This window comes from Styela clava, chromosome 15 (assembly GCF_964204865.1).
Source record: "Styela clava chromosome 15, kaStyClav1.hap1.2, whole genome shotgun sequence".
Classification (NCBI taxonomy): domain Eukaryota; kingdom Metazoa; phylum Chordata; class Ascidiacea; order Stolidobranchia; family Styelidae; genus Styela; species Styela clava.
The window spans coordinates 7,407,790-7,427,694 of record NC_135264.1 but is presented as its reverse complement, the minus strand read 5'-3'; the positions used below and the strand labels follow the sequence as shown (position 1 = coordinate 7,427,694).

Here is a 19,905-nt window from a genome sequence, read left to right as displayed (position 1 = left end):
GCTATTTGTATTTTGCAGTTGTTGGAAAACAGAGCAAAATCGAATGAAACGGCGAGGAAAAGCCTACGACACTCGGTATTCCCAGCCGGTCACCCATGCAAGTACTAATCAAGCCCGACATTGCTTAACTTCCGAGATCGAACAAGATCGGGAGCATTCAACGTGGTATTGTTGTAGGCGATGAAGTAGTAGTCTATTCGGCTATTTGTATTTCGCAGTTGTTAGAAAACACAGCAAAATCGAATGAAACGACGACGAAAAGCTTACGACACTCGGTATTCCCAGCCGGTCACCCATGCAAGTACTAACCGAACCCGACATTGCTTAACTTCCGAGATCGACGAGATCGGGTGCATTCAACGTGGTATGGTTGTAGGCAATAAAGTAGTAGTCTATTCGGCTATTTGTATTTCGCAGTTGTTGGAAAACAGAGCAAAATCGAATGAAACGGCGACGAAAAGCCTACGACACTCGGTATTCGCAGCCGGTCACCCATGCAAGTACTAACCGAGCACGACATTGCTTAACTTCCGAGATCGAACGAGATCGGGTGCATTCAACGTGGTATGGTTGTAGGCGATAAAGTAGTAGTCTATTCGGCTATTTGTATTTCGCAGTTGTTGGAAAACAGAGCAAAATCGAATGAAACGGCGACGAAAAGCCTACGACACTCGATATTCCCAGCCGGTCACCCATGCAAGTACTAACCGAGCCCGACATTGCTTAACTTCCGAGATCGAACGAGATCGGGTGCATTCAACGTGGTATGGTTATAGGCGATAAAGTAGTAGTCTATTCGGCTATTTGTATTTTGCAGTTGTTGGAAAACAGAGCAAAATCGAATGAAGCGGCGACGAAAAGCCTACGACACTCGGTATTTCCAGCCGGTCACCCATGCAAGTACTAACCGAGCCCGACATTGCTTAACTTCCGAGATCGAACGAGATCGGGTGCATTCAACGTGGTATGGTTGTAGTCGATAAAGTAGTAGTCTGTTCTGCTATTTGTATTTTGCAGTTGTTAGAAAACAGAGAAAAAACGAATGGAACGGCGACGAAAAAAAAGCCAACGACACTCGGTATTCCCAGCCGGTCACCCATGCAAGTACTAACCGAGCCCGACATTTCGTAACTTCCGAGATCGAACGAGATCGGGTGCATTCAACGTGGTATGGTTGTAGGCGATAAAGTAGTAGTCTATTCGGCTATTTGTATTTTGCAGTTGTTGGAAAACAGAGCAAAATCGAATGAAACGGCGAGGAAAAGCCTACGACACTCGGTATTCCCAGCCGGTCACCCATGCAAGTACTAATCAAGCCCGACATTGCTTAACTTCCGAGATCGAACAAGATCGGGAGCATTCAACGTGGTATGGTTGTAGGCGATGAAGTAGTAGTCTATTCGGCTATTTGTATTTTGCAGTTGTTAGAAAACACAGCAAAATCGAATGAAACGACGACGAAAAGCTTACGACACTCGGTATTCCCAGCCGGTCACCCATGCAAGTACTAACCGAACCCGACATTGCTTAACTTCCGAGATCGACGAGATCGGGTGCATTCAACGTGTTATGGTTGTAGGCAATAAAGTAGTAGTCTATTCGGCTATTTGTATTTCGCAGTTGTTGGAAAACAGAGCAAAATCGATTGAAACGGCGACGAAAAGCCTACGACACTCGGTATTCCCAGCCGGTCACCCATGCAAGTACTAACCGAGCCCGACATTGCTTAACTTCCGAAATCGAACGAGATCGGGTGCATTCACCGTGGTATGGTTGCAGGCGATAAAGTAGTAGTCTATTCGGCTATTTGTATTTCGCAGTTGTTGGAAAACAGAGCAAAATCGAATGAAACGGCGACGAAAAGCCTACGACAGTCGGTATTCCCAGCCGGTCACCCATGCAAGTACTAACCAAGCCCGACATTGCTTAATTTCCGAGATCGAACAAGATCGGGAGCATTCAACGTGGTATGGTTGTAGGCGATGAAGTAGTAGTCTATTCGGCTATTTGTATTTTGCAGTTGTTAGAAAACACAGCAAAATCGAATGAAACGACGACGAAAAGCTTACGACACTCGGTATTCCCAGCCGGTCACCCATGCAAGTACTAACCGAACCCGACATTGCTTAACTTCCGAGATCGACGAGATCGGGTGCATTCAACGTGGTATGGTTGTAGGCGATAAAGTAGTAGTCTATTCGGCTATTTGTATTTCGCAGTTGTTGGAAAACAGAGCAAAATCGATTGAAACGGCGACGAAAAGCCTACGACACTCGGTATTCCCAGCCGGTCACCAATGCAAGTACTAACCGAGCCCGACATTGCTTAACTTCCGAGATCGAACGAGATCGGGTGCATTCAACGTGGTATGGTTGTAGGCGATAAAGTAGTAGTCTATTCGGCTATTTGTTTTTCGCAGTTGTTGGAAAACAGAGCAAAATCGAATGAAACGGCGACGAAAAGCCTACGACACTCGGTATTCCCAGCCGGTCACCCATGCAAGTACTAACCGAGCCCGACATTGCTTAACTTCCGAGATCGAACGAGATCGGGTGCATTCAACGTGGTATGGTTGTAGGCGATAAAGTAGTAGTCTATTCGGCTATTTGTATTTCGCAGTTGTTGGAAAACAGAGCAAAATCGAATGAAACGGCGACGAAAAGCCTACGACACTCGATATTCCCAGCCGGTCACCCATGCAAGTACTAACCGAGCCCGACATTGCTTAACTTCCGAGATCGAACGAGATCGGGTGCATTCAACGTGGTATGGTTGTAGGCGATAAAGTAGTAGTCTATTCGGCTATTTGTATTTCGCAGTTGTTGGAAAACAGAGCAAAATCGAATGAAACGGCGACGAAAAGCCTACGACACTCGGTATTCCCAGCCGGTCACCAATGCAAGTACTAACCGAGCCCGACATTGCTTAACTTCCGAGATCGAACGAGATCGGATGCATTCAACGTGGTATGGTTGTAGGCGATAAAGTAGTAGTCTATTTGGCTATTTGTTTTTCGCAGTTGTTGGAAAACAGAGCAAAATCGAATGAAACGGCGACGAAAAGCCTACGACACTCGGTATTCCCAGCCGGTCACCCATGCAAGTACTAACCGAGCCCGACATTGCTTAACTTCCGAGATCGAACGAGATCGGGTGCATTCAACGTGGTATGGTTGTAGGCGATAAAGTAGTAGTCTATTCGGCTATTTGTATTTCGCAGTTGTTGGAAAACTGAGCAAAATCGAATGAAACGGCGACGAGAAGCCTACGACACTCGGTATTCCCAGCCGGTCACCCATGCAAGTACTAACCGAGCCCGACATTGCTTAACTTCCGAGATCGAACGAGATCGGGTGCATTCAACGTGGTATGGTTGTAGGCGATAAAGTAGTAGTCTATTCGGCTATTTGTATTTCGCAGTTGTTGGAAAACAGAGCAAAATCGAATGAAACGGCGACAAAAGGCCTACGACACTCGGTATTCCCAGCCGGTCACCCATGCAAGTACTAACCGAGCCCGACATTGCTTAACTTCCGAGATCGAACGAGATCGGGTGCATTCAACGTGGTATGGTTGTAGGCGATAAAGTAGTAGTCTATTCGGCTATTTGTATTTTGCAGTTGTTGGAAAACAGAGCAAAATCGAATGAAACGGCGAGGAAAAGCCTACGACACTCGGTATTCCCAGCCGGTCACCCATGCAAGTACTAATCAAGCCCGACATTGCTTAACTTCCGAGATCGAACAAGATCGGGAGCATTCAACGTGGTATGGTTGTAGGCGATGAAGTAGTAGTCTATTCGGCTATTTGTATTTCGCAGTTGTTAGAAAACACAGCAAAATCGAATGAAACGACGACGAAAAGCTTACGACACACGGTATTCCCAGCCGGTCACCCATGCAAGTACTAACCGAACCCGACATTGCTTAACTTCCAAGATCGACGAGATCGGGTGCATTCAACGTGGTATGGTTGTAGGCAATAAAGTAGTAGTCTATTCGGCTATTTGTATTTCGCAGTTGTTGGAAAACAGAGCAAAATCGAATGAAACGGCGACGAAAAGCCTACGACACTCGGTATTCGCAGCCGGTCACCCATGCAAGTACTAACCGAGCCCGACATTGCTTAACTTCCGAGATCAAACGAGATCGGGTGCATTCAACGTGGTATGGTTGTAGGCGATAAAGTAGTAGTCTATTCGGCTATTTGTATTTCGCAGTTGTTGGAAAACAGAGCAAAATCGAATGAAACGGCGACGAAAAGCCTACGACACTCGATATTCCCAGCCGGTCACCCATGCAAGTACTAACCGAGCCCGACATTGCTTAACTTCCGAGATCGAACGAGATCGGGTGCATTCAACGTGGTATGGTTGTAGGCGATAAAGTAGTAGTCTATTCGGCTATTTGTATTTTGCAGTTGTTGGAAAACAGAGCAAAATCGAATGAAGCGGCGACGAAAAGCCTACGACACTCGGTATTTCCAGCCGGTCACCCATGCAAGTACTAACCGAGCCCGACATTGCTTAACTTCCGAGATCGAACGAGATCGGGTGCATTCAACGTGGTATGGTTGTAGTCGATAAAGTAGTAGTCTGTTCTGCTATTTGTATTTTGCAGTTGTTAGAAAACAGAGAAAAAACGAATGGAACGGCGACGAAAAAAAAGCCTACGACACTCGGTATTCCCAGCCGGTCACCCATGCAAGTACTAACCGAGCCCGACATTTCGTAACTTCCGAGATCGAACGAGATCGGGTGCATTCAACGTGGTATGGTTGTAGGCGATAAAGTAGTAGTCTATTCGGCTATTTGTATTTTGCAGTTGTTGGAAAACAGAGCAAAATCGAATGAAACGGCGAGGAAAAGCCTACGACACTCGGTATTCCCAGCCGGTCACCCATGCAAGTACTAATCAAGCCCGACATTGCTTAACTTCCGAGATCAAACAAGATCGGGAGCATTCAACGTGGTATGGTTGTAGGCGATGAAGTAGTAGTCTATTCGGCTATTTGTATTTCGCAGTTGTTAGAAAACACAGCAAAATCGAATGAAACGACGACGAAAAGCTTACGACACTCGGTATTCCCAGCCGGTCACCCATGCAAGTAATAACCGAACCCGACATTGCTTAACTTCCGAGATCGACGAGATCGGGTGCATTCAACGTGGTATGGTTGTAGGCAATAAAGTAGTAGTCTATTCGGCTATTTGTATTTCGCAGTTGTTGGAAAACAGAGCAAAATCGAATGAAACGGCGACGAAAAGCCTACGACACTCGGTATTCCCAGCCGGTCACCCATGCAAGTACTAACCGAGCCCGACATTGCTTAACTTCCGAAATCGAACGAGATCGGGTGCATTCACCGTGGTATGGTTGTAGGCGATAAAGTAGTAGTCTATTCGGCTATTTGTATTTCGCAGTTGTTGGAAAACAGAGCAAAATCGAATGAAACGGCGACGAAAAGCCTACGACAGTCGGTATTCCCAGCCGGTCACCCATGCAAGTACTAACCGAGCCCGACATTGCTTAACTTCCGAGATCGAACGAGATCGGGTGCATTCAACGTGGTATGGTTGTAGGCGATAAAGTAGTAGTCTATTCGGCTATTTGTATTTCGCAGTTGTTGGAAAACAGAGCAAAATCGAATGAAACGGCGACGAAAAGCCTACGACACTCGATATTCCCAGCCGGTCACCCATGCAAGTACTAACCGAGCCCGACATTGCTTAACTTCCGAGATCGAACGAGATCGGGTGCATTCAACGTGGTATGGTTGTAGGCGATAAAGTAGTAGTCTATTCGGCTATTTGTATTTCGCAGTTGTTGGAAAACAGAGCAAAATCGAATGAAACGGCGACGAAAAGCCTACGACACTCGGTATTCCCAGCCGGTCACCAATGCAAGTACTAACCGAGCCCGACATTGCTTAACTTCCGAGATCGAACGAGATCGGATGCATTCAACGTGGTATGGTTGTAGGCGATAAAGTAGTAGTCTATTTGGCTATTTGTTTTTCGCAGTTGTTGGAAAACAGAGCAAAATCGAATGAAACGGCGACGAAAAGCCTACGACACTCGGTATTCCCAGCCGGTCACCCATGCAAGTACTAACCGAGCCCGACATTGCTTAACTTCCGAGATCGAACGAGATCGGGTGCATTCAACGTGGTATGGTTGTAGGCGATAAAGTAGTAGTCTATTCGGCTATTTGTATTTTGCAGTTGTTGGAAAACTGAGCAAAATCGAATGAAACGGCGACGAGAAGCCTACGACACTCGGTATTCCCAGCCGGTCACCCATGCAAGTACTAACCGAGCCCGACATTGCTTAACTTCCGAGATCGAACGAGATCGGGTGCATTCAACGTGGTATGGTTGTAGGCGATAAAGTAGTAGTCTATTCGGCTATTTGTATTTCGCAGTTGTTGGAAAACAGAGCAAAATCGAATGAAACGGCGACAAAAGGCCTACGACACTCGGTATTCCCAGCCGGTCACCCATGCAAGTACTAACCGAGCCCGACATTGCTTAACTTCCGAGATCGAACGAGATCGGGTGCATTCAACGTGGTATGGTTGTAGGCGATAAAGTAGTAGTCTATTCGGCTATTTGTATTTTGCAGTTGTTGGAAAACAGAGCAAAATCGAATGAAACGGCGAGGAAAAGCCTACGACACTCGGTATTCCCAGCCGGTCACCCATGCAAGTACTAATCAAGCCCGACATTGCTTAACTTCCGAGATCGAACAAGATCGGGAGCATTCAACGTGGTATGGTTGTAGGCGATGAAGTAGTAGTCTATTCGGCTATTTGTATTTCGCAGTTGTTAGAAAACACAGCAAAATCGAATGAAACGACGACGAAAAGCTTACGACACACGGTATTCCCAGCCGGTCACCCATGCAAGTACTAACCGAACCCGACATTGCTTAACTTCCAAGATCGACGAGATCGGGTGCATTCAACGTGGTATGGTTGTAGGCAATAAAGTAGTAGTCTATTCGGCTATTTGTATTTCGCAGTTGTTGGAAAACAGAGCAAAATCGAATGAAACGGCGACGAAAAGCCTACGACACTCGGTATTCGCAGCCGGTCACCCATGCAAGTACTAACCGAGCCCGACATTGCTTAACTTCCGAGATCAAACGAGATCGGGTGCATTCAACGTGGTATGGTTGTAGGCGATAAAGTAGTAGTCTATTCGGCTATTTGTATTTCGCAGTTGTTGGAAAACAGAGCAAAATCGAATGAAACGGCGACGAAAAGCCTACGACACTCGATATTCCCAGCCGGTCACCCATGCAAGTACTAACCGAGCCCGACATTGCTTAACTTCCGAGATCGAACGAGATCGGGTGCATTCAACGTGGTATGGTTGTAGGCGATAAAGTAGTAGTCTATTCGGCTATTTGTATTTTGCAGTTGTTGGAAAACAGAGCAAAATCGAATGAAGCGGCGACGAAAAGCCTACGACACTCGGTATTTCCAGCCGGTCACCCATGCAAGTACTAACCGAGCCCGACATTGCTTAACTTCCGAGATCGAACGAGATCGGGTGCATTCAACGTGGTATGGTTGTAGTCGATAAAGTAGTAGTCTGTTCTGCTATTTGTATTTTGCAGTTGTTAGAAAACAGAGAAAAAACGAATGGAACGGCGACGAAAAAAAAGCCTACGACACTCGGTATTCCCAGCCGGTCACCCATGCAAGTACTAACCGAGCCCGACATTTCGTAACTTCCGAGATCGAACGAGATCGGGTGCATTCAACGTGGTATGGTTGTAGGCGATAAAGTAGTAGTCTATTCGGCTATTTGTATTTTGCAGTTGTTGGAAAACAGAGCAAAATCGAATGAAACGGCGAGGAAAAGCCTACGACACTCGGTATTCCCAGCCGGTCACCCATGCAAGTACTAATCAAGCCCGACATTGCTTAACTTCCGAGATCAAACAAGATCGGGAGCATTCAACGTGGTATGGTTGTAGGCGATGAAGTAGTAGTCTATTCGGCTATTTGTATTTCGCAGTTGTTAGAAAACACAGCAAAATCGAATGAAACGACGACGAAAAGCTTACGACACTCGGTATTCCCAGCCGGTCACCCATGCAAGTAATAACCGAACCCGACATTGCTTAACTTCCGAGATCGACGAGATCGGGTGCATTCAACGTGGTATGGTTGTAGGCAATAAAGTAGTAGTCTATTCGGCTATTTGTATCTCGCAGTTGTTGGAAAACAGAGCAAAATCGAATGAAACGGCGACGAAAAGCCTACGACACTCGGTATTCCCAGCCGGTCACCCATGCAAGTACTAACCGAGCCCGACATTGCTTAACTTCCGAAATCGAACGAGATCGGGTGCATTCACCGTGGTATGGTTGTAGGCGATAAAGTAGTAGTCTATTCGGCTATTTGTATTTCGCAGTTGTTGGAAAACAGAGCAAAATCGAATGAAACGGCGACGAAAAGCCTACGACAGTCGGTATTCCCAGCCGGTCACCCATGCAAGTACTAACCAAGCCCGACATTGCTTAACTTCCGAGATCGAACAAGATCGGGAGCATTCAACGTGGTATGGTTGTAGGCGATGAAGTAGTAGTCTATTCGGCTATTTGTATTTCGCAGTTGTTAGAAAACACAGCAAAATCGAATGAAACGACGACGAAAAGCTTACGACACTCGGTATTCCCAGCCGGTCACCCATGCAAGTACTAACCGAACCCGACATTGCTTAACTTCCGAGATCGACGAGATCGGGTGCATTCAACGTGGTATGGTTGTAGGCGATAAAGTAGTAGTCTATTCGGCTATTTGTATTTCGCAGTTGTTGGAAAACAGAGCAAAATCGAACGAAACGGCGACGAAAAGCCTACGACACTCGGTATTCCCAGCCGGTCACCCATGCAAGTACTAACCGAGCCCGACATTGCTTAACTTCCGAGATCGAACGAGATCGGGTGCATTCAACGTGGTATGGTTGTAGGCGATAAAGTAGTAGTCTATTCGGCTATTTGTATTTCGCTGTTGTTGGAAAACAGAGCAAAATCGAATGAAACGGCGACGAAAAGCCTACGACACTCGGTATTCCCAGCCGGTCACCAATGCAAGTACTAACCGAGCCCGACATTGCTTAACTTCCGAGATCGAACGAGATCGGGTGCATTCAACGTGGTATGGTTGTAGGCGATAAAGTAGTAGTCTATTCGGCTATTTGTTTTTCCCAGTTGTTGGAAAACAGAGCAAAATCGAATGAAACGGCGACGAAAAGCCTACGACACTCGGTATTCCCAGCCGGTCACCCATGCAAGTACTAACCGAGCCCGACATTGCTTAACTTCCGAAATCGAACGAGATCGGGTGCATTCACCGTGGTATGGTTGTAGGCGATAAAGTAGTAGTCTATTCGGCTATTTGTATTTCGCAGTTGTTGGAAAACAGAGCAAAATCGAATGAAACGGCGACGAAAAGCCTACGACAGTCGGTATTCCCAGCCGGTCACCCATGCAAGTACTAACCAAGCCCGACATTGCTTAACTTCCGAGATCGAACAAGATCGGGAGCATTCAACGTGGTATGGTTGCAGGCGATGAAGTAGTAGTCTATTCGGCTATTTGTATTTCGCAGTTGTTGGAAAACAGAGCAAAATCGAATGAAACGGCGACGAAAAGCCTACGACACTCGATATTCCCAGCCGGTCACCCATGCAAGTACTAACCGAGCCCGACATTGCTTAACTTCCGAGATCGAACGAGATCGGGTGCATTCAACGTGGTATGGTTGTAGGCGATAAAGTAGTAGTCTATTCGGCTATTTGTATTTTGCAGTTGTTGGAAAACAGAGCAAAATCGAATGAAGCGGCGACGAAAAGCCTACGACACTCGGTATTTCCAGCCGGTCACCCATGCAAGTACTAACCGAGCCCGACATTGCTTAACTTCCGAGATCGAACGAGATCGGGTGCATTCAACGTGGTATGGTTGTAGTCGATAAAGTAGTAGTCTGTTCTGCTATTTGTATTTTGCAGTTGTTAGAAAACAGAGAAAAAACGAATGTAACGGCGACGAAAAAAAAGCCTACGACACTCGGTATTCCCAGCCGGTCACCCATGCAAGTACTAACCGAGCCCGACATTTCGTAACTTCCGAGATCGAACGAGATCGGGTGCATTCAACGTGGTATGGTTGTAGGCGATAAAGTAGTAGTCTATTCGGCTATTTGTATTTTGCAGTTGTTGGAAAACAGAGCAAAATCGAATGAAACGGCGAGGAAAAGCCTACGACACTCGGTATTCCCAGCCGGTCACCCATGCAAGTACTAATCAAGCCCGACATTGCTTAACTTCCGAGATCGAACAAGATCGGGAGCATTCAACGTGGTATGGTTGTAGGCGATGAAGTAGTAGTCTATTCGGCTATTTGTATTTCGCAGTTGTTAGAAAACACAGCAAAATCGAATGAAACGACGACGAAAAGCTTACGACACTCGGTATTCCCAGCCGGTCACCCATGCAAGTAATAACCGAACCCGACATTGCTTAACTTCCGAGATCGACGAGATCGGGTGCATTCAACGTGGTATGGTTGTAGGCAATAAAGTAGTAGTCTATTCGGCTATTTGTATTTCGCAGTTGTTGGAAAACAGAGCAAAATCGAATGAAACGGCGACGAAAAGCCTACGACACTCGGTATTCCCAGCCGGTCACCCATGCAAGTACTAACCGAACCCGACATTGCTTAACTTCTGAGATCGACGAGATCGGGTGCATTCAACGTGGTATGGTTGTAGGCGATAAAGTAGTAGTCTATTCGGCTATTTGTATTTCGCAGTTGTTGGAAAACAGAGCAAAATCGAACGAAACGGCGACGAAAAGCCTACGACACTCGGTATTCCCAGCCGGTCACCCATGCAAGTACTAACCGAGCCCGACATTGCTTAACTTCCGAGATCGAACGAGATCGGGTGCATTCAACGTGGTATGGTTGTAGGCGATAAAGTAGTAGTCTATTCGGCTATTTGTATTTCGCAGTTGTTGGAAAACAGAGCAAAATCGAATGAAACGGCGACGAAAAGCCTACGACACTCGGTATTCCCAGCCGGTCACCAATGCAAGTACTAACCGAGCCCGACATTGCTTAACTTCCGAGATCGAACGAGATCGGGTGCATTCAACGTGGTATGGTTGTAGGCGATAAAGTAGTACTCTATTCGGCTATTTGTTTTTCGCAGTTGTTGGAAAACAGAGCAAAATCGAATGAAACGGCGACGAAAAGCCTACGACACTCGGTATTCCCAGCCGGTCACCCATGCAAGTACTAACCGAGCCCGACATTGCTTAACTTCCGAAATCGAACGAGATCGGGTGCATTCACCGTGGTATGGTTGTAGGCGATAAAGTAGTAGTCTATTCGGCTATTTGTATTTCGCAGTTGTTGGAAAACAGAGCAAAATCGAATGAAACGGCGACGAAAAGCCTACGACAGTCGGTATTCCCAGCCGGTCACCCATGCAAGTACTAACCAAGCCCGACATTGCTTAACTTCCGAGATCGAACAAGATCGGGAGCATTCAACGTGGTATGGTTGTAGGCGATGAAGTAGTAGTCTATTCGGCTATTTGTATTTCGCAGTTGTTAGAAAACACAGCAAAATCGAATGAAACGACGACGAAAAGCTTACGACACTCGGTATTCCCAGCCGGTCACCCATGCAAGTACTAACCGAACCCGACATTGCTTAACTTCCGAGATCGACGAGATCTGGTGCATTCAACGTGGTATGGTTGTAGGCGATAAAGTAGTAGTCTATTCGGCTATTTGTATTTCGCAGTTGTTGGAAAACAGAGCAAAATCGAACGAAACGGCGACGAAAAGCCTACGACACTCGGTATTCCCAGCCGGTCACCCATGCAAGTACTAACCGAGCCCGACATTGCTTAACTTCCGAGATCGAACGAGATCGGGTGCATTCAACGTGGTATGGTTGTAGGCGATAAAGTAGTAGTCTATTCGGCTATTTGTATTTCGCAGTTGTTGGAAAACAGAGCAAAATCGAATGAAACGGCGACGAAAAGCCTACGACACTCGGTATTCCAAGCCGGTCACCAATGCAAGTACTAACCGAGCCCGACATTGCTTAACTTCCGAGATCGAACGAGATCGGGTGCATTCAAAGTGGTATGGTTGTAGGCGATAAAGTAGTAGTCTATTCGGCTATTTGTTTTTCGCAGTTGTTGGAAAACAGAGCAAAATCGAATGAAACGGCGACGAAAAGCCTACGACACTCGGTATTCCCAGCCGGTCACCCATGCAAGTACTAACCGAGCCCGACATTGCTTAACTTCCGAGATCGAACGAGATCGTGTGCATTCAACGTGGTATGGTTGTAGGCGATAAAGTAGTAGTCTATTCGTCTATTTGTATTTCGCAGTTTTTGGAAAACAGAGCAAAATCGAATGAAACGGCGACGAGAAGCCTACGACACTCGGTATTCCCAGCCGGTCACCCATGCAAGTACTAACCGAGCCCGACATTGCTTAACTTCCGAGATCGAACGAGATCGGGTGCATTCAACGTGGTATGGTTGTAGGCGATAAAGTAGTAGTCTATTCGGCTATTTGTATTTCGCAGTTGTTGGAAAACAGAGCAAAATCGAATGAAACGGCGACAAAAGGCCTACGACACTCGGTATTCCCAGCCGGTCACCCATGCAAGTACTAACCGAGCCCGACATTGCTTAACTTCCGAGATCGAACGAGATCGGGTGCATTCAACGTGGTATGGTTGTAGGCGATAAAGTAGTAGTCTATTCGGCTATTTGTATTTTGCAGTTGTTGGAAAACAGAGCAAAATCGAATGAAACGGCGAGGAAAAGCCTACGACACTCGGTATTCCCAGCCGGTCACCCATGCAAGTACTAATCAAGCCCGACATTGCTTAACTTCCGAGATCGAACAAGATCGGGAGCATTCAACGTGGTATGGTTGTAGGCGATGAAGTAGTAGTCTATTCGGCTATTTGTATTTCGCAGTTGTTAGAAAACACAGCAAAATCGAATGAAACGACGACGAAAAGCTTACGACACACGGTATTCCCAGCCGGTCACCCATGCAAGTACTAACCGAACCCGACATTGCTTAACTTCCGAGATCGACGAGATCGGGTGCATTCAACGTGGTATGGTTGTAGGCAATAAAGTAGTAGTCTATTCGGCTATTTGTATTTCGCAGTTGTTGGAAAACAGAGCAAAATCGAATGAAACGGCGACGAAAAGCCTACGACACTCGGTATTCGCAGCCGGTCACCCATGCAAGTACTAACCGAGCCCGACATTGCTTAACTTCCGAGATCAAACGAGATCGGGTGCATTCAACGTGGTATGGTTGTAGGCGATAAAGTAGTAGTCTATTCGGCTATTTGTATTTCGCAGTTGTTGGAAAACAGAGCAAAATCGAATGAAACGGCGACGAAAAGCCTACGACACTCGATATTCCCAGCCGGTCACCCATACAAGTACTAACCGAGCCCGACATTGCTTAACTTCCGAGATCGAACGAGATCGGGTGCATTCAACGTGGTATGGTTGTAGGCGACAAAGTAGTAGTCTATTCGGCTATTTGTATTTTGCAGTTGTTGGAAAACAGAGCAAAATCGAATGAAGCGGCGACGAAAAGCCTACGACACTCGGTATTTCCAGCCGGTCACCCATGCAAGTACTAACCGAGCCCGACATTGCTTAACTTCCGAGATCGAACGAGATCGGGTGCATTCAACGTGGTATGGTTGTAGTCGATAAAGTAGTAGTCTGTTCTGCTATTTGTATTTTGCAGTTGTTAGAAAACAGAGAAAAAACGAATGGAACGGCGACGCAAAAAAAGCCTACGACACTCGGTATTCCCAGCCGGTCACCCATGCAAGTACTAACCGAGCCCGACATTTCGTAACTTCCGAGATCGAACGAGATCGGGTGCATTCAACGTGGTATTGTTGTAGGCGATAAAGTAGTAGTCTATTCGGCTATTTGTATTTTGCAGTTGTTGGAAAACAGAGCAAAATCGAATGAAACGGCGAGGAAAAGCCTACGACACTCGGTATTCCCAGCCGGTCACCCATGCAAGTACTAATCAAGCCCGACATTGCTTAACTTCCGAGATCGAACAAGATCGGGAGCATTCAACGTGGTATGGTTGTAGGCGATGAAGTAGTAGTCTATTCGGCTATTTGTATTTCGCAGTTGTTAGAAAACACAGCAAAATCGAATGAAACGACGACGAAAAGCTTACGACACTCGGTATTCCCAGCCGGTCACCCATGCAAGTAATAACCGAACCCGACATTGCTTAACTTCCGAGATCGACGAGATCGGGTGCATTCAACGTGGTATGGTTGTAGGCAATAAAGTAGTAGTCTATTCGGCTATTTGTATTTCGCAGTTGTTGGAAAACAGAGCAAAATCGAATGAAACGGCGACGAAAAGCCTACGACACTCGGTATTCCCAGCCGGTCACCCATGCAAGTACTAACCGAGCCCGACATTGCTTAACTTCCGAAATCGAACGAGATCGGGTGCATTCACCGTGGTATGGTTGTAGGCGATAAAGTAGTAGTCTATTCGGCTATTTGTATTTTGCAGTTGTTGGAAAACAGAGCAAAATCGAATGAAACGGCGACGAAAAGCCTACGACAGTCGGTATTCCCAGCCGGTCACCCATGCAAGTACTAACCAAGCCCGACATTGCTTAACTTCCGAGATCGAACAAGATCGGGAGCATTCAACGTGGTATGGTTGTAGGCGATGAAGTAGTAGTCTATTCGGCTATTTGTATTTCGCAGTTGTTAGAAAACACAGCAAAATCGAATGAAACGACGACGAAAAGCTTACGACACTCGGTATTCCCAGCCGGTCACCCATGCAAGTACTAACCGATCCCGACATTGCTTAACTTCCGAGATCGACGAGATCGGGTGCATTCAACGTGGTATGGTTGTAGGCGATAAAGTAGTAGTCTATTCGGCTATTTGTATTTCGCAGTTGTTGGAAAACAGAGCAAAATCGAACGAAACGGCGACGAAAAGCCTACGACACTCGGTATTCCCAGCCGGTCACCCATGCAAGTACTAACCGAGCCCGACATTGCTTAACTTCCGAGATCGAACGAGATCGGGTGCATTCAACGTGGTATGGTTGTAGGCGATAAAGTAGTAGTCTATTCGGCTATTTGTATTTCGCAGTTGTTGGAAAACAGAGCAAAATCGAATGAAACGGCGACGAAAAGCCTACGACACTCGGTATTCCCAGCCGGTCACCAATGCAAGTACTAACCGAGTCCGACATTGCTTAACTTCCGAGATCGAACGAGATCGGGTGCATTCAACGTGGTATGGTTGTAGGCGATAAAGTAGTAGTCTATTCGGCTATTTGTTTTTCGCAGTTGTTGGAAAACAGAGCAAAATCGAATGAAACGGCGACGAAAAGCCTACGACACTCGGTATTCCCAGCCGAACACCCATGCAAGTACTAACCGAGCCCGACATTGCTTAACTTCCGAGATCGAACGAGATCGGGTGCATTCAACGTGGTATGGTTGTAGGCGATAAAGTAGTAGTCTATTCGGCTATTTGTATTTCGCAGTTGTTGGAAAACAGAACAAAATCGAATGAAACGGCGACGAAAAGCCTACGACACTCGGTATTCGCAGCCGGTCACCCATGCAAGTACTAACCGAGCCCGACATTGCTTAACTTCCGAGATCGAACGATATCGGGTGCATTCAACGTGGTATGGTTGTAGGCGATAAAGTAGTAGTCTATTCGGCTATTTGTATTTCGCAGTTGTTGGAAAACAGAGCAAAATCGAATGAAACGGCGACGAAAAGCCTACGACACTCGATATTCCCAGCCGGTCACCCATGCAAGTACTAACCGAGCCCGACATTGCTTAACTTCCGAGATCGAACGAGATCGGGTGCATTCAACGTGGTATGGTCGTAGGCGATAAAGTAGTAGTCTATTCGGCTATTTGTATTTTGCAGTTGTTGGAAAACAGAGCAAAATCGAATGAAGCGGCGACGAAAAGCCTACGACACTCTGTATTCCCAGCCGGTCACCCATGCAAGTACTAACCGAGCCCGACATTGCTTAACTTCCGAGATCGAACGAGATCGGGTGCATTCAACGTGGTATGGTTGTAGGCGATAAAGTAGTAGTCTATTCGGCTATTTGTATTTCGCATTTGTTGGAAAACAGAGCAAAATCGAATGAAACGGCGACGAGAAGCCTACGACACTCGGTATTCCCAGCCGGTCACCCATGCAAGTACTAAACGGGGTATGGTTGTAGGCGATAAAGTAGTAGTCTATTCGGCTATTTGTATTTCGCAGTTGTTGGAAAACAGAGCAAAATCGAATGAAACGGCGACAAAAAGCCTACGACACTCGGTATTCCCAGCCGGTCACCCATGCAAGTACTAACCGAGCCCGACATTGCTTAACTTCCGAGATCGAACGAGATCGGGTGCATTCAACGTGGTATGGTTGTAGGCGATAAAGTAGTAGTCTATTCGGCTATTTGTATTTCGCAGTTGTTGGAAAACAGAGCAAAATCGAATGAAACGGCGACGAAAAGCCTACGACACTCGGTATTCGCAGCCGGTCACCCATGCAAGTACTAACCGAGCCCGACATTGCTTAACTTCCGAGATCGAACGAGATCGGGTGCATTCAACGTGGTATGGTTGTAGGCGATAAAGTAGTAGTCTATTCGGCTATTTGTATTTCGCAGTTGTTGGAAAACAGAGCAAAATCGAATGAAACGGCGAGGAAAAGCCTACGACACTCGGTATTCCCAGCCGGTCACCCATGCAAGTACTAATCAAGCCCGACATTGCTTAACTTCCGAGATCGAACAAGATCGGGAGCATTCAACGTGGTATGGTTGTAGGCGATGAAGTAGTAGTCTATTCGGCTATTTGTATTTCGCAGTTGTTAGAAAACACAGCAAAATCGAATGAAACGACGACGAAAAGCTTACGACACTCGGTATTCCCAGCCGGTCACCCATGCAAGTAATAACCGAACCCGACATTGCTTAACTTCCGAGATCGACGAGATCGGGTGCATTCAACGTGGTATGGTTGTAGGCAATAAAGTAGTAGTCTATTCGGCTATTTGTATTTCGCAGTTGTTGGAAAACAGAGCAAAATCGAATGAAACGGCGACGAAAAGCCTACGACACTCGGTATTCCCAGCCGGTCACCCATGCAAGTACTAACCGAGCCCGACATTGCTTAACTTCCGAAATCGAACGAGATCGGGTGCATTCACCGTGGTATGGTTGTAGGCGATAAAGTAGTAGTCTATTCGGCTATTTGTATTTTGCAGTTGTTGGAAAACAGAGCAAAATCGAATGAAACGGCGACGAAAAGCCTACGACAGTCGGTATTCCCAGCCGGTCACCCATGCAAGTACTAACCAAGCCCGACATTGCTTAACTTCCGAGATCGAACAAGATCGGGAGCATTCAACGTGGTATGGTTGTAGGCGATGAAGTAGTAGTCTATTCGGCTATTTGTATTTCGCAGTTGTTAGAAAACACAGCAAAATCGAATGAAACGACGACGAAAAGCTTACGACACTCGGTACTCCCAGCCGGTCACCCATGCAAGTACTAACCGATCCCGACATTGCTTAACTTCCGAGATCGACGAGATCGGGTGCATTCAACGTGGTATGGTTGTAGGCGATAAAGTAGTAGTCTATTCGGCTATTTGTATTTCGCAGTTGTTGGAAAACAGAGCAAAATCGAACGAAACGGCGACGAAAAGCCTACGACACTCGGTATTCCCAGCCGGTCACCCATGCAAGTACTAACCGAGCCCGACATTGCTTAACTTCCGAGATCGAACGAGATCGGGTGCATTCAACGTGGTATGGTTGTAGGCGATAAAGTAGTAGTCTATTCGGCTATTTGTATTTCGCAGTTGTTGGAAAACAGAGCAAAATCGAATGAAACGGCGACGAAAAGCCTACGACACTCGGTATTCCCAGCCGGTCACCAATGCAAGTACTAACCGAGTCCGACATTGCTTAACTTCCGAGATCGAACGAGATCGGGTGCATTCAACGTGGTATGGTTGTAGGCGATAAAGTAGTAGTCTATTCGGCTATTTGTTTTTCGCAGTTGTTGGAAAACAGAGCAAAATCGAATGAAACGGCGACGAAAAGCCTACGACACTCGGTATTCCCAGCCGAACACCCATGCAAGTACTAACCGAGCCCGACATTGCTTAACTTCCGAGATCGAACGAGATCGGGTGCATTCAACGTGGTATGGTTGTAGGCGATAAAGTAGTAGTCTATTCGGCTATTTGTATTTTGCAGTTGTTGGAAAACAGAGCAAAATCGAATGAAACGGCGACAAAAGGCCTACGACACTCGGTATTCCCAGCCGGTCACCCATGCAAGTACTAACCGAGCCCGACATTGCTTAACTTCCGAGATCGAACGAGATCGGGTGCATTCAACGTGGTATGGTTGTAGGCAATAAAGTAGTAGTCTATTCGGCTATTTGTATTTCGCAGTTGTTGGAAAACAGAGCAAAATCGAATGAAACGGCGACGAAAAGCCTACGACACTCGGTATTCCCAGCCGGTCACCCGTGCAAGTACTAACCGAGAACGACATTGCTTAACTTCCGAGATCGAACGAGATCGGGTGCATTCAACGTGGTATGGTTGTAGGCGATAAAGTAGTAGTCTATTCGGCTATTTGTATTTCGCAGTTGTTGGAAAACAGAGCAAAATCGATTGAAACGGCGACGAAAAGCCTACGACACTCGGTATTCCCAGCCGGTCACCCATGCAAGTATTAACCGAGCCAGACATTGCTTAACTTCCGAGATCGAACGATAACGGGTGCATTCAACGTGGTATGGTTGTAGGCAATAAAGTAGTAGTCTATTCGGCTATTTGTATTTCGCAGTTGTTGGAAAACAGAGCAAAATCGAATGAAACGGCGACAAAAAGCCTACGACACTCGGTATTCCCAGCCGGTCACCCATGCAAGTACTAACCGAGCCCGACATTGCTTAACTTCCGGGATCGAACGAGATCGGGTGCATTCAACGTGGTATGGTTGTAGGCGATAAAGTAGTAGTCTATTCGGCTATTTGTATTTCGCATTTGTTGGAAAACAGAGCAAAATCGAATGAAACGGCGACGAGAAGCCTACGACACTCGGTATTCCCAGCCGGTCACCCATGCAAGTACTAAACGGGGTATGGTTGTAGGCGATAAAGTAGTAGTCTATTCGGCTATTTGTATTTCGCAGTTGTTGGAAAACAGAGCAAAATCGAATGAAACGGCGACAAAAAGCCTACGACACTCGGTATTCCCAGCCGGTCACCCATGCAAGTACTAACCGAGCCCGACATTGCTTAACTTCCGAGATCGAACGAGATCGGGTGCATTCAACGTGGTATGGTTGTAGGCGATAAAGTAGTAGTCTATTCGGCTATTTGTATTTCGCAGTTGTTGGAAAACAGAGCAAAATCGAATGAAACGGCGACGAAAAGCCTACGACACTCGGTATTCGCAGCCGGTCACCCATGCAAGTACTAACCGAGCCCGACATTGCTTAACTTCCGAGATCGAACGATATCGGGTGCATTCAACGTGGTATGGTTGTAGGCGATAAAGTAGTAGTCTATTCGGCTATTTGTATTTCGCAGTTGTTGGAAAACAGAGCAAAATCGAATGAAACGGCGACGAAAAGCCTACGACACTCGATATTCCCAGCCGGTCACCCATGCAAGTACTAACCGAGCCCGACATTGCTTAACTTCCGAGATCGAACGAGATCGGGTGCATTCAACGTGGTATGGTCGTAGGCGATAAAGTAGTAGTCTATTCGGCTAT

The 19,905-nt window shown here is 46.6% G+C and overlaps 63 non-coding genes and 35 pseudogenes across 63 annotated transcripts; all 98 read right to left on the bottom strand.

Annotated features, from left to right (window-relative positions):
- Window positions 1-60: 60 nt before the first annotated feature.
- On the bottom strand, window positions 61-179 carry LOC144417348 (5S ribosomal RNA). The gene has a single exon (XR_013473241.1). It is a non-coding gene; the product is annotated as a 5S ribosomal RNA (ribosomal RNA).
- An 81-nt stretch (window positions 180-260) lies between these two features.
- Window positions 261-378, bottom strand: LOC144418121 (5S ribosomal RNA; annotated as a pseudogene).
- Window positions 379-459: 81 nt separating this feature from the next.
- Window positions 460-578, bottom strand: LOC144417277 (5S ribosomal RNA). Its single transcript, XR_013473170.1, has one exon. It is a non-coding gene; the product is annotated as a 5S ribosomal RNA (ribosomal RNA).
- Window positions 579-659: 81 nt separating this feature from the next.
- Window positions 660-778, bottom strand: LOC144415429 (5S ribosomal RNA). Its single transcript, XR_013471321.1, has one exon. It is a non-coding gene; the product is annotated as a 5S ribosomal RNA (ribosomal RNA).
- Window positions 779-859: 81 nt separating this feature from the next.
- LOC144417010 (5S ribosomal RNA) lies at window positions 860-978 on the bottom strand. Its single transcript, XR_013472902.1, has one exon. It is a non-coding gene; the product is annotated as a 5S ribosomal RNA (ribosomal RNA).
- Window positions 979-1,063: 85 nt separating this feature from the next.
- LOC144418093 (5S ribosomal RNA) lies at window positions 1,064-1,182 on the bottom strand (annotated as a pseudogene).
- Window positions 1,183-1,263: 81 nt separating this feature from the next.
- LOC144416760 (5S ribosomal RNA) lies at window positions 1,264-1,382 on the bottom strand. The gene has a single exon (XR_013472653.1). It is a non-coding gene; the product is annotated as a 5S ribosomal RNA (ribosomal RNA).
- An 81-nt stretch (window positions 1,383-1,463) lies between these two features.
- On the bottom strand, window positions 1,464-1,581 carry LOC144412454 (5S ribosomal RNA; annotated as a pseudogene).
- Window positions 1,582-1,662: 81 nt separating this feature from the next.
- On the bottom strand, window positions 1,663-1,781 carry LOC144417480 (5S ribosomal RNA; annotated as a pseudogene).
- An 81-nt stretch (window positions 1,782-1,862) lies between these two features.
- Window positions 1,863-1,981, bottom strand: LOC144412181 (5S ribosomal RNA; annotated as a pseudogene).
- An 81-nt stretch (window positions 1,982-2,062) lies between these two features.
- On the bottom strand, window positions 2,063-2,180 carry LOC144418120 (5S ribosomal RNA; annotated as a pseudogene).
- Window positions 2,181-2,261: 81 nt separating this feature from the next.
- On the bottom strand, window positions 2,262-2,380 carry LOC144416791 (5S ribosomal RNA). Its single transcript, XR_013472684.1, has one exon. It is a non-coding gene; the product is annotated as a 5S ribosomal RNA (ribosomal RNA).
- An 81-nt stretch (window positions 2,381-2,461) lies between these two features.
- Window positions 2,462-2,580, bottom strand: LOC144417333 (5S ribosomal RNA). The gene has a single exon (XR_013473227.1). It is a non-coding gene; the product is annotated as a 5S ribosomal RNA (ribosomal RNA).
- Window positions 2,581-2,661: 81 nt separating this feature from the next.
- On the bottom strand, window positions 2,662-2,780 carry LOC144414727 (5S ribosomal RNA). The gene has a single exon (XR_013470617.1). It is a non-coding gene; the product is annotated as a 5S ribosomal RNA (ribosomal RNA).
- An 81-nt stretch (window positions 2,781-2,861) lies between these two features.
- On the bottom strand, window positions 2,862-2,980 carry LOC144417587 (5S ribosomal RNA; annotated as a pseudogene).
- An 81-nt stretch (window positions 2,981-3,061) lies between these two features.
- Window positions 3,062-3,180, bottom strand: LOC144417322 (5S ribosomal RNA). Its single transcript, XR_013473216.1, has one exon. It is a non-coding gene; the product is annotated as a 5S ribosomal RNA (ribosomal RNA).
- An 81-nt stretch (window positions 3,181-3,261) lies between these two features.
- LOC144417311 (5S ribosomal RNA) lies at window positions 3,262-3,380 on the bottom strand. The gene has a single exon (XR_013473205.1). It is a non-coding gene; the product is annotated as a 5S ribosomal RNA (ribosomal RNA).
- Window positions 3,381-3,461: 81 nt separating this feature from the next.
- Window positions 3,462-3,580, bottom strand: LOC144415037 (5S ribosomal RNA). The gene has a single exon (XR_013470929.1). It is a non-coding gene; the product is annotated as a 5S ribosomal RNA (ribosomal RNA).
- Window positions 3,581-3,661: 81 nt separating this feature from the next.
- LOC144416759 (5S ribosomal RNA) lies at window positions 3,662-3,780 on the bottom strand. Its single transcript, XR_013472652.1, has one exon. It is a non-coding gene; the product is annotated as a 5S ribosomal RNA (ribosomal RNA).
- An 81-nt stretch (window positions 3,781-3,861) lies between these two features.
- Window positions 3,862-3,979, bottom strand: LOC144412528 (5S ribosomal RNA; annotated as a pseudogene).
- An 81-nt stretch (window positions 3,980-4,060) lies between these two features.
- Window positions 4,061-4,179, bottom strand: LOC144415411 (5S ribosomal RNA). The gene has a single exon (XR_013471303.1). It is a non-coding gene; the product is annotated as a 5S ribosomal RNA (ribosomal RNA).
- Window positions 4,180-4,260: 81 nt separating this feature from the next.
- On the bottom strand, window positions 4,261-4,379 carry LOC144414726 (5S ribosomal RNA). Its single transcript, XR_013470616.1, has one exon. It is a non-coding gene; the product is annotated as a 5S ribosomal RNA (ribosomal RNA).
- An 81-nt stretch (window positions 4,380-4,460) lies between these two features.
- On the bottom strand, window positions 4,461-4,579 carry LOC144417008 (5S ribosomal RNA). Its single transcript, XR_013472900.1, has one exon. It is a non-coding gene; the product is annotated as a 5S ribosomal RNA (ribosomal RNA).
- Window positions 4,580-4,664: 85 nt separating this feature from the next.
- LOC144417576 (5S ribosomal RNA) lies at window positions 4,665-4,783 on the bottom strand (annotated as a pseudogene).
- An 81-nt stretch (window positions 4,784-4,864) lies between these two features.
- LOC144416966 (5S ribosomal RNA) lies at window positions 4,865-4,983 on the bottom strand. Its single transcript, XR_013472858.1, has one exon. It is a non-coding gene; the product is annotated as a 5S ribosomal RNA (ribosomal RNA).
- An 81-nt stretch (window positions 4,984-5,064) lies between these two features.
- On the bottom strand, window positions 5,065-5,182 carry LOC144412243 (5S ribosomal RNA; annotated as a pseudogene).
- An 81-nt stretch (window positions 5,183-5,263) lies between these two features.
- On the bottom strand, window positions 5,264-5,382 carry LOC144417058 (5S ribosomal RNA). Its single transcript, XR_013472950.1, has one exon. It is a non-coding gene; the product is annotated as a 5S ribosomal RNA (ribosomal RNA).
- Window positions 5,383-5,463: 81 nt separating this feature from the next.
- LOC144416940 (5S ribosomal RNA) lies at window positions 5,464-5,582 on the bottom strand. Its single transcript, XR_013472832.1, has one exon. It is a non-coding gene; the product is annotated as a 5S ribosomal RNA (ribosomal RNA).
- An 81-nt stretch (window positions 5,583-5,663) lies between these two features.
- Window positions 5,664-5,782, bottom strand: LOC144414725 (5S ribosomal RNA). The gene has a single exon (XR_013470615.1). It is a non-coding gene; the product is annotated as a 5S ribosomal RNA (ribosomal RNA).
- Window positions 5,783-5,863: 81 nt separating this feature from the next.
- LOC144417586 (5S ribosomal RNA) lies at window positions 5,864-5,982 on the bottom strand (annotated as a pseudogene).
- An 81-nt stretch (window positions 5,983-6,063) lies between these two features.
- On the bottom strand, window positions 6,064-6,182 carry LOC144417300 (5S ribosomal RNA). Its single transcript, XR_013473193.1, has one exon. It is a non-coding gene; the product is annotated as a 5S ribosomal RNA (ribosomal RNA).
- An 81-nt stretch (window positions 6,183-6,263) lies between these two features.
- Window positions 6,264-6,382, bottom strand: LOC144417289 (5S ribosomal RNA). The gene has a single exon (XR_013473182.1). It is a non-coding gene; the product is annotated as a 5S ribosomal RNA (ribosomal RNA).
- An 81-nt stretch (window positions 6,383-6,463) lies between these two features.
- On the bottom strand, window positions 6,464-6,582 carry LOC144415026 (5S ribosomal RNA). Its single transcript, XR_013470918.1, has one exon. It is a non-coding gene; the product is annotated as a 5S ribosomal RNA (ribosomal RNA).
- Window positions 6,583-6,663: 81 nt separating this feature from the next.
- LOC144416758 (5S ribosomal RNA) lies at window positions 6,664-6,782 on the bottom strand. Its single transcript, XR_013472651.1, has one exon. It is a non-coding gene; the product is annotated as a 5S ribosomal RNA (ribosomal RNA).
- Window positions 6,783-6,863: 81 nt separating this feature from the next.
- LOC144412527 (5S ribosomal RNA) lies at window positions 6,864-6,981 on the bottom strand (annotated as a pseudogene).
- Window positions 6,982-7,062: 81 nt separating this feature from the next.
- On the bottom strand, window positions 7,063-7,181 carry LOC144415410 (5S ribosomal RNA). The gene has a single exon (XR_013471302.1). It is a non-coding gene; the product is annotated as a 5S ribosomal RNA (ribosomal RNA).
- Window positions 7,182-7,262: 81 nt separating this feature from the next.
- Window positions 7,263-7,381, bottom strand: LOC144414723 (5S ribosomal RNA). Its single transcript, XR_013470613.1, has one exon. It is a non-coding gene; the product is annotated as a 5S ribosomal RNA (ribosomal RNA).
- Window positions 7,382-7,462: 81 nt separating this feature from the next.
- Window positions 7,463-7,581, bottom strand: LOC144417007 (5S ribosomal RNA). Its single transcript, XR_013472899.1, has one exon. It is a non-coding gene; the product is annotated as a 5S ribosomal RNA (ribosomal RNA).
- An 85-nt stretch (window positions 7,582-7,666) lies between these two features.
- LOC144417575 (5S ribosomal RNA) lies at window positions 7,667-7,785 on the bottom strand (annotated as a pseudogene).
- Window positions 7,786-7,866: 81 nt separating this feature from the next.
- LOC144416964 (5S ribosomal RNA) lies at window positions 7,867-7,985 on the bottom strand. Its single transcript, XR_013472856.1, has one exon. It is a non-coding gene; the product is annotated as a 5S ribosomal RNA (ribosomal RNA).
- An 81-nt stretch (window positions 7,986-8,066) lies between these two features.
- LOC144412242 (5S ribosomal RNA) lies at window positions 8,067-8,184 on the bottom strand (annotated as a pseudogene).
- An 81-nt stretch (window positions 8,185-8,265) lies between these two features.
- On the bottom strand, window positions 8,266-8,384 carry LOC144417057 (5S ribosomal RNA). The gene has a single exon (XR_013472949.1). It is a non-coding gene; the product is annotated as a 5S ribosomal RNA (ribosomal RNA).
- Window positions 8,385-8,465: 81 nt separating this feature from the next.
- Window positions 8,466-8,584, bottom strand: LOC144418043 (5S ribosomal RNA; annotated as a pseudogene).
- Window positions 8,585-8,665: 81 nt separating this feature from the next.
- Window positions 8,666-8,783, bottom strand: LOC144418118 (5S ribosomal RNA; annotated as a pseudogene).
- Window positions 8,784-8,864: 81 nt separating this feature from the next.
- Window positions 8,865-8,983, bottom strand: LOC144417278 (5S ribosomal RNA). Its single transcript, XR_013473171.1, has one exon. It is a non-coding gene; the product is annotated as a 5S ribosomal RNA (ribosomal RNA).
- An 81-nt stretch (window positions 8,984-9,064) lies between these two features.
- LOC144416790 (5S ribosomal RNA) lies at window positions 9,065-9,183 on the bottom strand. The gene has a single exon (XR_013472683.1). It is a non-coding gene; the product is annotated as a 5S ribosomal RNA (ribosomal RNA).
- An 81-nt stretch (window positions 9,184-9,264) lies between these two features.
- Window positions 9,265-9,383, bottom strand: LOC144417056 (5S ribosomal RNA). The gene has a single exon (XR_013472948.1). It is a non-coding gene; the product is annotated as a 5S ribosomal RNA (ribosomal RNA).
- Window positions 9,384-9,464: 81 nt separating this feature from the next.
- LOC144418287 (5S ribosomal RNA) lies at window positions 9,465-9,583 on the bottom strand (annotated as a pseudogene).
- An 81-nt stretch (window positions 9,584-9,664) lies between these two features.
- LOC144414722 (5S ribosomal RNA) lies at window positions 9,665-9,783 on the bottom strand. Its single transcript, XR_013470612.1, has one exon. It is a non-coding gene; the product is annotated as a 5S ribosomal RNA (ribosomal RNA).
- An 81-nt stretch (window positions 9,784-9,864) lies between these two features.
- Window positions 9,865-9,983, bottom strand: LOC144417006 (5S ribosomal RNA). Its single transcript, XR_013472898.1, has one exon. It is a non-coding gene; the product is annotated as a 5S ribosomal RNA (ribosomal RNA).
- An 85-nt stretch (window positions 9,984-10,068) lies between these two features.
- LOC144417574 (5S ribosomal RNA) lies at window positions 10,069-10,187 on the bottom strand (annotated as a pseudogene).
- Window positions 10,188-10,268: 81 nt separating this feature from the next.
- On the bottom strand, window positions 10,269-10,387 carry LOC144416757 (5S ribosomal RNA). The gene has a single exon (XR_013472650.1). It is a non-coding gene; the product is annotated as a 5S ribosomal RNA (ribosomal RNA).
- An 81-nt stretch (window positions 10,388-10,468) lies between these two features.
- LOC144412241 (5S ribosomal RNA) lies at window positions 10,469-10,586 on the bottom strand (annotated as a pseudogene).
- Window positions 10,587-10,667: 81 nt separating this feature from the next.
- Window positions 10,668-10,785, bottom strand: LOC144418268 (5S ribosomal RNA; annotated as a pseudogene).
- Window positions 10,786-10,866: 81 nt separating this feature from the next.
- LOC144417267 (5S ribosomal RNA) lies at window positions 10,867-10,985 on the bottom strand. The gene has a single exon (XR_013473160.1). It is a non-coding gene; the product is annotated as a 5S ribosomal RNA (ribosomal RNA).
- An 81-nt stretch (window positions 10,986-11,066) lies between these two features.
- LOC144416789 (5S ribosomal RNA) lies at window positions 11,067-11,185 on the bottom strand. The gene has a single exon (XR_013472682.1). It is a non-coding gene; the product is annotated as a 5S ribosomal RNA (ribosomal RNA).
- An 81-nt stretch (window positions 11,186-11,266) lies between these two features.
- On the bottom strand, window positions 11,267-11,385 carry LOC144417055 (5S ribosomal RNA). The gene has a single exon (XR_013472947.1). It is a non-coding gene; the product is annotated as a 5S ribosomal RNA (ribosomal RNA).
- Window positions 11,386-11,466: 81 nt separating this feature from the next.
- Window positions 11,467-11,585, bottom strand: LOC144418042 (5S ribosomal RNA; annotated as a pseudogene).
- An 81-nt stretch (window positions 11,586-11,666) lies between these two features.
- Window positions 11,667-11,784, bottom strand: LOC144412224 (5S ribosomal RNA; annotated as a pseudogene).
- Window positions 11,785-11,865: 81 nt separating this feature from the next.
- On the bottom strand, window positions 11,866-11,984 carry LOC144417256 (5S ribosomal RNA). Its single transcript, XR_013473148.1, has one exon. It is a non-coding gene; the product is annotated as a 5S ribosomal RNA (ribosomal RNA).
- Window positions 11,985-12,065: 81 nt separating this feature from the next.
- LOC144417573 (5S ribosomal RNA) lies at window positions 12,066-12,184 on the bottom strand (annotated as a pseudogene).
- Window positions 12,185-12,265: 81 nt separating this feature from the next.
- LOC144415954 (5S ribosomal RNA) lies at window positions 12,266-12,384 on the bottom strand. Its single transcript, XR_013471848.1, has one exon. It is a non-coding gene; the product is annotated as a 5S ribosomal RNA (ribosomal RNA).
- An 81-nt stretch (window positions 12,385-12,465) lies between these two features.
- Window positions 12,466-12,584, bottom strand: LOC144417243 (5S ribosomal RNA). Its single transcript, XR_013473136.1, has one exon. It is a non-coding gene; the product is annotated as a 5S ribosomal RNA (ribosomal RNA).
- Window positions 12,585-12,665: 81 nt separating this feature from the next.
- On the bottom strand, window positions 12,666-12,784 carry LOC144415014 (5S ribosomal RNA). Its single transcript, XR_013470906.1, has one exon. It is a non-coding gene; the product is annotated as a 5S ribosomal RNA (ribosomal RNA).
- Window positions 12,785-12,865: 81 nt separating this feature from the next.
- LOC144416756 (5S ribosomal RNA) lies at window positions 12,866-12,984 on the bottom strand. The gene has a single exon (XR_013472649.1). It is a non-coding gene; the product is annotated as a 5S ribosomal RNA (ribosomal RNA).
- An 81-nt stretch (window positions 12,985-13,065) lies between these two features.
- Window positions 13,066-13,183, bottom strand: LOC144411949 (5S ribosomal RNA; annotated as a pseudogene).
- Window positions 13,184-13,264: 81 nt separating this feature from the next.
- LOC144415409 (5S ribosomal RNA) lies at window positions 13,265-13,383 on the bottom strand. The gene has a single exon (XR_013471301.1). It is a non-coding gene; the product is annotated as a 5S ribosomal RNA (ribosomal RNA).
- An 81-nt stretch (window positions 13,384-13,464) lies between these two features.
- On the bottom strand, window positions 13,465-13,583 carry LOC144414707 (5S ribosomal RNA). The gene has a single exon (XR_013470596.1). It is a non-coding gene; the product is annotated as a 5S ribosomal RNA (ribosomal RNA).
- Window positions 13,584-13,664: 81 nt separating this feature from the next.
- Window positions 13,665-13,783, bottom strand: LOC144417005 (5S ribosomal RNA). The gene has a single exon (XR_013472897.1). It is a non-coding gene; the product is annotated as a 5S ribosomal RNA (ribosomal RNA).
- An 85-nt stretch (window positions 13,784-13,868) lies between these two features.
- LOC144418026 (5S ribosomal RNA) lies at window positions 13,869-13,987 on the bottom strand (annotated as a pseudogene).
- An 81-nt stretch (window positions 13,988-14,068) lies between these two features.
- LOC144416755 (5S ribosomal RNA) lies at window positions 14,069-14,187 on the bottom strand. Its single transcript, XR_013472648.1, has one exon. It is a non-coding gene; the product is annotated as a 5S ribosomal RNA (ribosomal RNA).
- An 81-nt stretch (window positions 14,188-14,268) lies between these two features.
- Window positions 14,269-14,386, bottom strand: LOC144412240 (5S ribosomal RNA; annotated as a pseudogene).
- Window positions 14,387-14,467: 81 nt separating this feature from the next.
- Window positions 14,468-14,586, bottom strand: LOC144417053 (5S ribosomal RNA). The gene has a single exon (XR_013472945.1). It is a non-coding gene; the product is annotated as a 5S ribosomal RNA (ribosomal RNA).
- An 81-nt stretch (window positions 14,587-14,667) lies between these two features.
- LOC144418040 (5S ribosomal RNA) lies at window positions 14,668-14,786 on the bottom strand (annotated as a pseudogene).
- An 81-nt stretch (window positions 14,787-14,867) lies between these two features.
- Window positions 14,868-14,985, bottom strand: LOC144411920 (5S ribosomal RNA; annotated as a pseudogene).
- An 81-nt stretch (window positions 14,986-15,066) lies between these two features.
- On the bottom strand, window positions 15,067-15,185 carry LOC144417232 (5S ribosomal RNA). The gene has a single exon (XR_013473125.1). It is a non-coding gene; the product is annotated as a 5S ribosomal RNA (ribosomal RNA).
- Window positions 15,186-15,266: 81 nt separating this feature from the next.
- Window positions 15,267-15,385, bottom strand: LOC144417360 (5S ribosomal RNA). The gene has a single exon (XR_013473253.1). It is a non-coding gene; the product is annotated as a 5S ribosomal RNA (ribosomal RNA).
- An 81-nt stretch (window positions 15,386-15,466) lies between these two features.
- LOC144416542 (5S ribosomal RNA) lies at window positions 15,467-15,585 on the bottom strand. Its single transcript, XR_013472435.1, has one exon. It is a non-coding gene; the product is annotated as a 5S ribosomal RNA (ribosomal RNA).
- Window positions 15,586-15,666: 81 nt separating this feature from the next.
- On the bottom strand, window positions 15,667-15,785 carry LOC144417462 (5S ribosomal RNA; annotated as a pseudogene).
- Window positions 15,786-15,866: 81 nt separating this feature from the next.
- On the bottom strand, window positions 15,867-15,985 carry LOC144416580 (5S ribosomal RNA). Its single transcript, XR_013472473.1, has one exon. It is a non-coding gene; the product is annotated as a 5S ribosomal RNA (ribosomal RNA).
- An 81-nt stretch (window positions 15,986-16,066) lies between these two features.
- LOC144416664 (5S ribosomal RNA) lies at window positions 16,067-16,185 on the bottom strand. Its single transcript, XR_013472557.1, has one exon. It is a non-coding gene; the product is annotated as a 5S ribosomal RNA (ribosomal RNA).
- Window positions 16,186-16,414: 229 nt separating this feature from the next.
- Window positions 16,415-16,533, bottom strand: LOC144417221 (5S ribosomal RNA). Its single transcript, XR_013473114.1, has one exon. It is a non-coding gene; the product is annotated as a 5S ribosomal RNA (ribosomal RNA).
- Window positions 16,534-16,614: 81 nt separating this feature from the next.
- Window positions 16,615-16,733, bottom strand: LOC144414962 (5S ribosomal RNA). Its single transcript, XR_013470854.1, has one exon. It is a non-coding gene; the product is annotated as a 5S ribosomal RNA (ribosomal RNA).
- An 81-nt stretch (window positions 16,734-16,814) lies between these two features.
- LOC144416754 (5S ribosomal RNA) lies at window positions 16,815-16,933 on the bottom strand. The gene has a single exon (XR_013472647.1). It is a non-coding gene; the product is annotated as a 5S ribosomal RNA (ribosomal RNA).
- Window positions 16,934-17,014: 81 nt separating this feature from the next.
- Window positions 17,015-17,132, bottom strand: LOC144412239 (5S ribosomal RNA; annotated as a pseudogene).
- An 81-nt stretch (window positions 17,133-17,213) lies between these two features.
- LOC144417052 (5S ribosomal RNA) lies at window positions 17,214-17,332 on the bottom strand. Its single transcript, XR_013472944.1, has one exon. It is a non-coding gene; the product is annotated as a 5S ribosomal RNA (ribosomal RNA).
- Window positions 17,333-17,413: 81 nt separating this feature from the next.
- On the bottom strand, window positions 17,414-17,532 carry LOC144418039 (5S ribosomal RNA; annotated as a pseudogene).
- Window positions 17,533-17,613: 81 nt separating this feature from the next.
- Window positions 17,614-17,731, bottom strand: LOC144412201 (5S ribosomal RNA; annotated as a pseudogene).
- Window positions 17,732-17,812: 81 nt separating this feature from the next.
- Window positions 17,813-17,931, bottom strand: LOC144417210 (5S ribosomal RNA). The gene has a single exon (XR_013473103.1). It is a non-coding gene; the product is annotated as a 5S ribosomal RNA (ribosomal RNA).
- Window positions 17,932-18,012: 81 nt separating this feature from the next.
- On the bottom strand, window positions 18,013-18,131 carry LOC144417359 (5S ribosomal RNA). Its single transcript, XR_013473252.1, has one exon. It is a non-coding gene; the product is annotated as a 5S ribosomal RNA (ribosomal RNA).
- An 81-nt stretch (window positions 18,132-18,212) lies between these two features.
- Window positions 18,213-18,331, bottom strand: LOC144416540 (5S ribosomal RNA). The gene has a single exon (XR_013472433.1). It is a non-coding gene; the product is annotated as a 5S ribosomal RNA (ribosomal RNA).
- An 81-nt stretch (window positions 18,332-18,412) lies between these two features.
- LOC144415003 (5S ribosomal RNA) lies at window positions 18,413-18,531 on the bottom strand. The gene has a single exon (XR_013470895.1). It is a non-coding gene; the product is annotated as a 5S ribosomal RNA (ribosomal RNA).
- An 81-nt stretch (window positions 18,532-18,612) lies between these two features.
- Window positions 18,613-18,731, bottom strand: LOC144418165 (5S ribosomal RNA; annotated as a pseudogene).
- An 81-nt stretch (window positions 18,732-18,812) lies between these two features.
- Window positions 18,813-18,931, bottom strand: LOC144412810 (5S ribosomal RNA; annotated as a pseudogene).
- An 81-nt stretch (window positions 18,932-19,012) lies between these two features.
- On the bottom strand, window positions 19,013-19,131 carry LOC144416319 (5S ribosomal RNA). Its single transcript, XR_013472212.1, has one exon. It is a non-coding gene; the product is annotated as a 5S ribosomal RNA (ribosomal RNA).
- A 229-nt stretch (window positions 19,132-19,360) lies between these two features.
- LOC144417199 (5S ribosomal RNA) lies at window positions 19,361-19,479 on the bottom strand. The gene has a single exon (XR_013473092.1). It is a non-coding gene; the product is annotated as a 5S ribosomal RNA (ribosomal RNA).
- Window positions 19,480-19,560: 81 nt separating this feature from the next.
- Window positions 19,561-19,679, bottom strand: LOC144417461 (5S ribosomal RNA; annotated as a pseudogene).
- An 81-nt stretch (window positions 19,680-19,760) lies between these two features.
- On the bottom strand, window positions 19,761-19,879 carry LOC144416469 (5S ribosomal RNA). Its single transcript, XR_013472362.1, has one exon. It is a non-coding gene; the product is annotated as a 5S ribosomal RNA (ribosomal RNA).
- Between the last annotated feature and the right edge of the window lie 26 nt (window positions 19,880-19,905).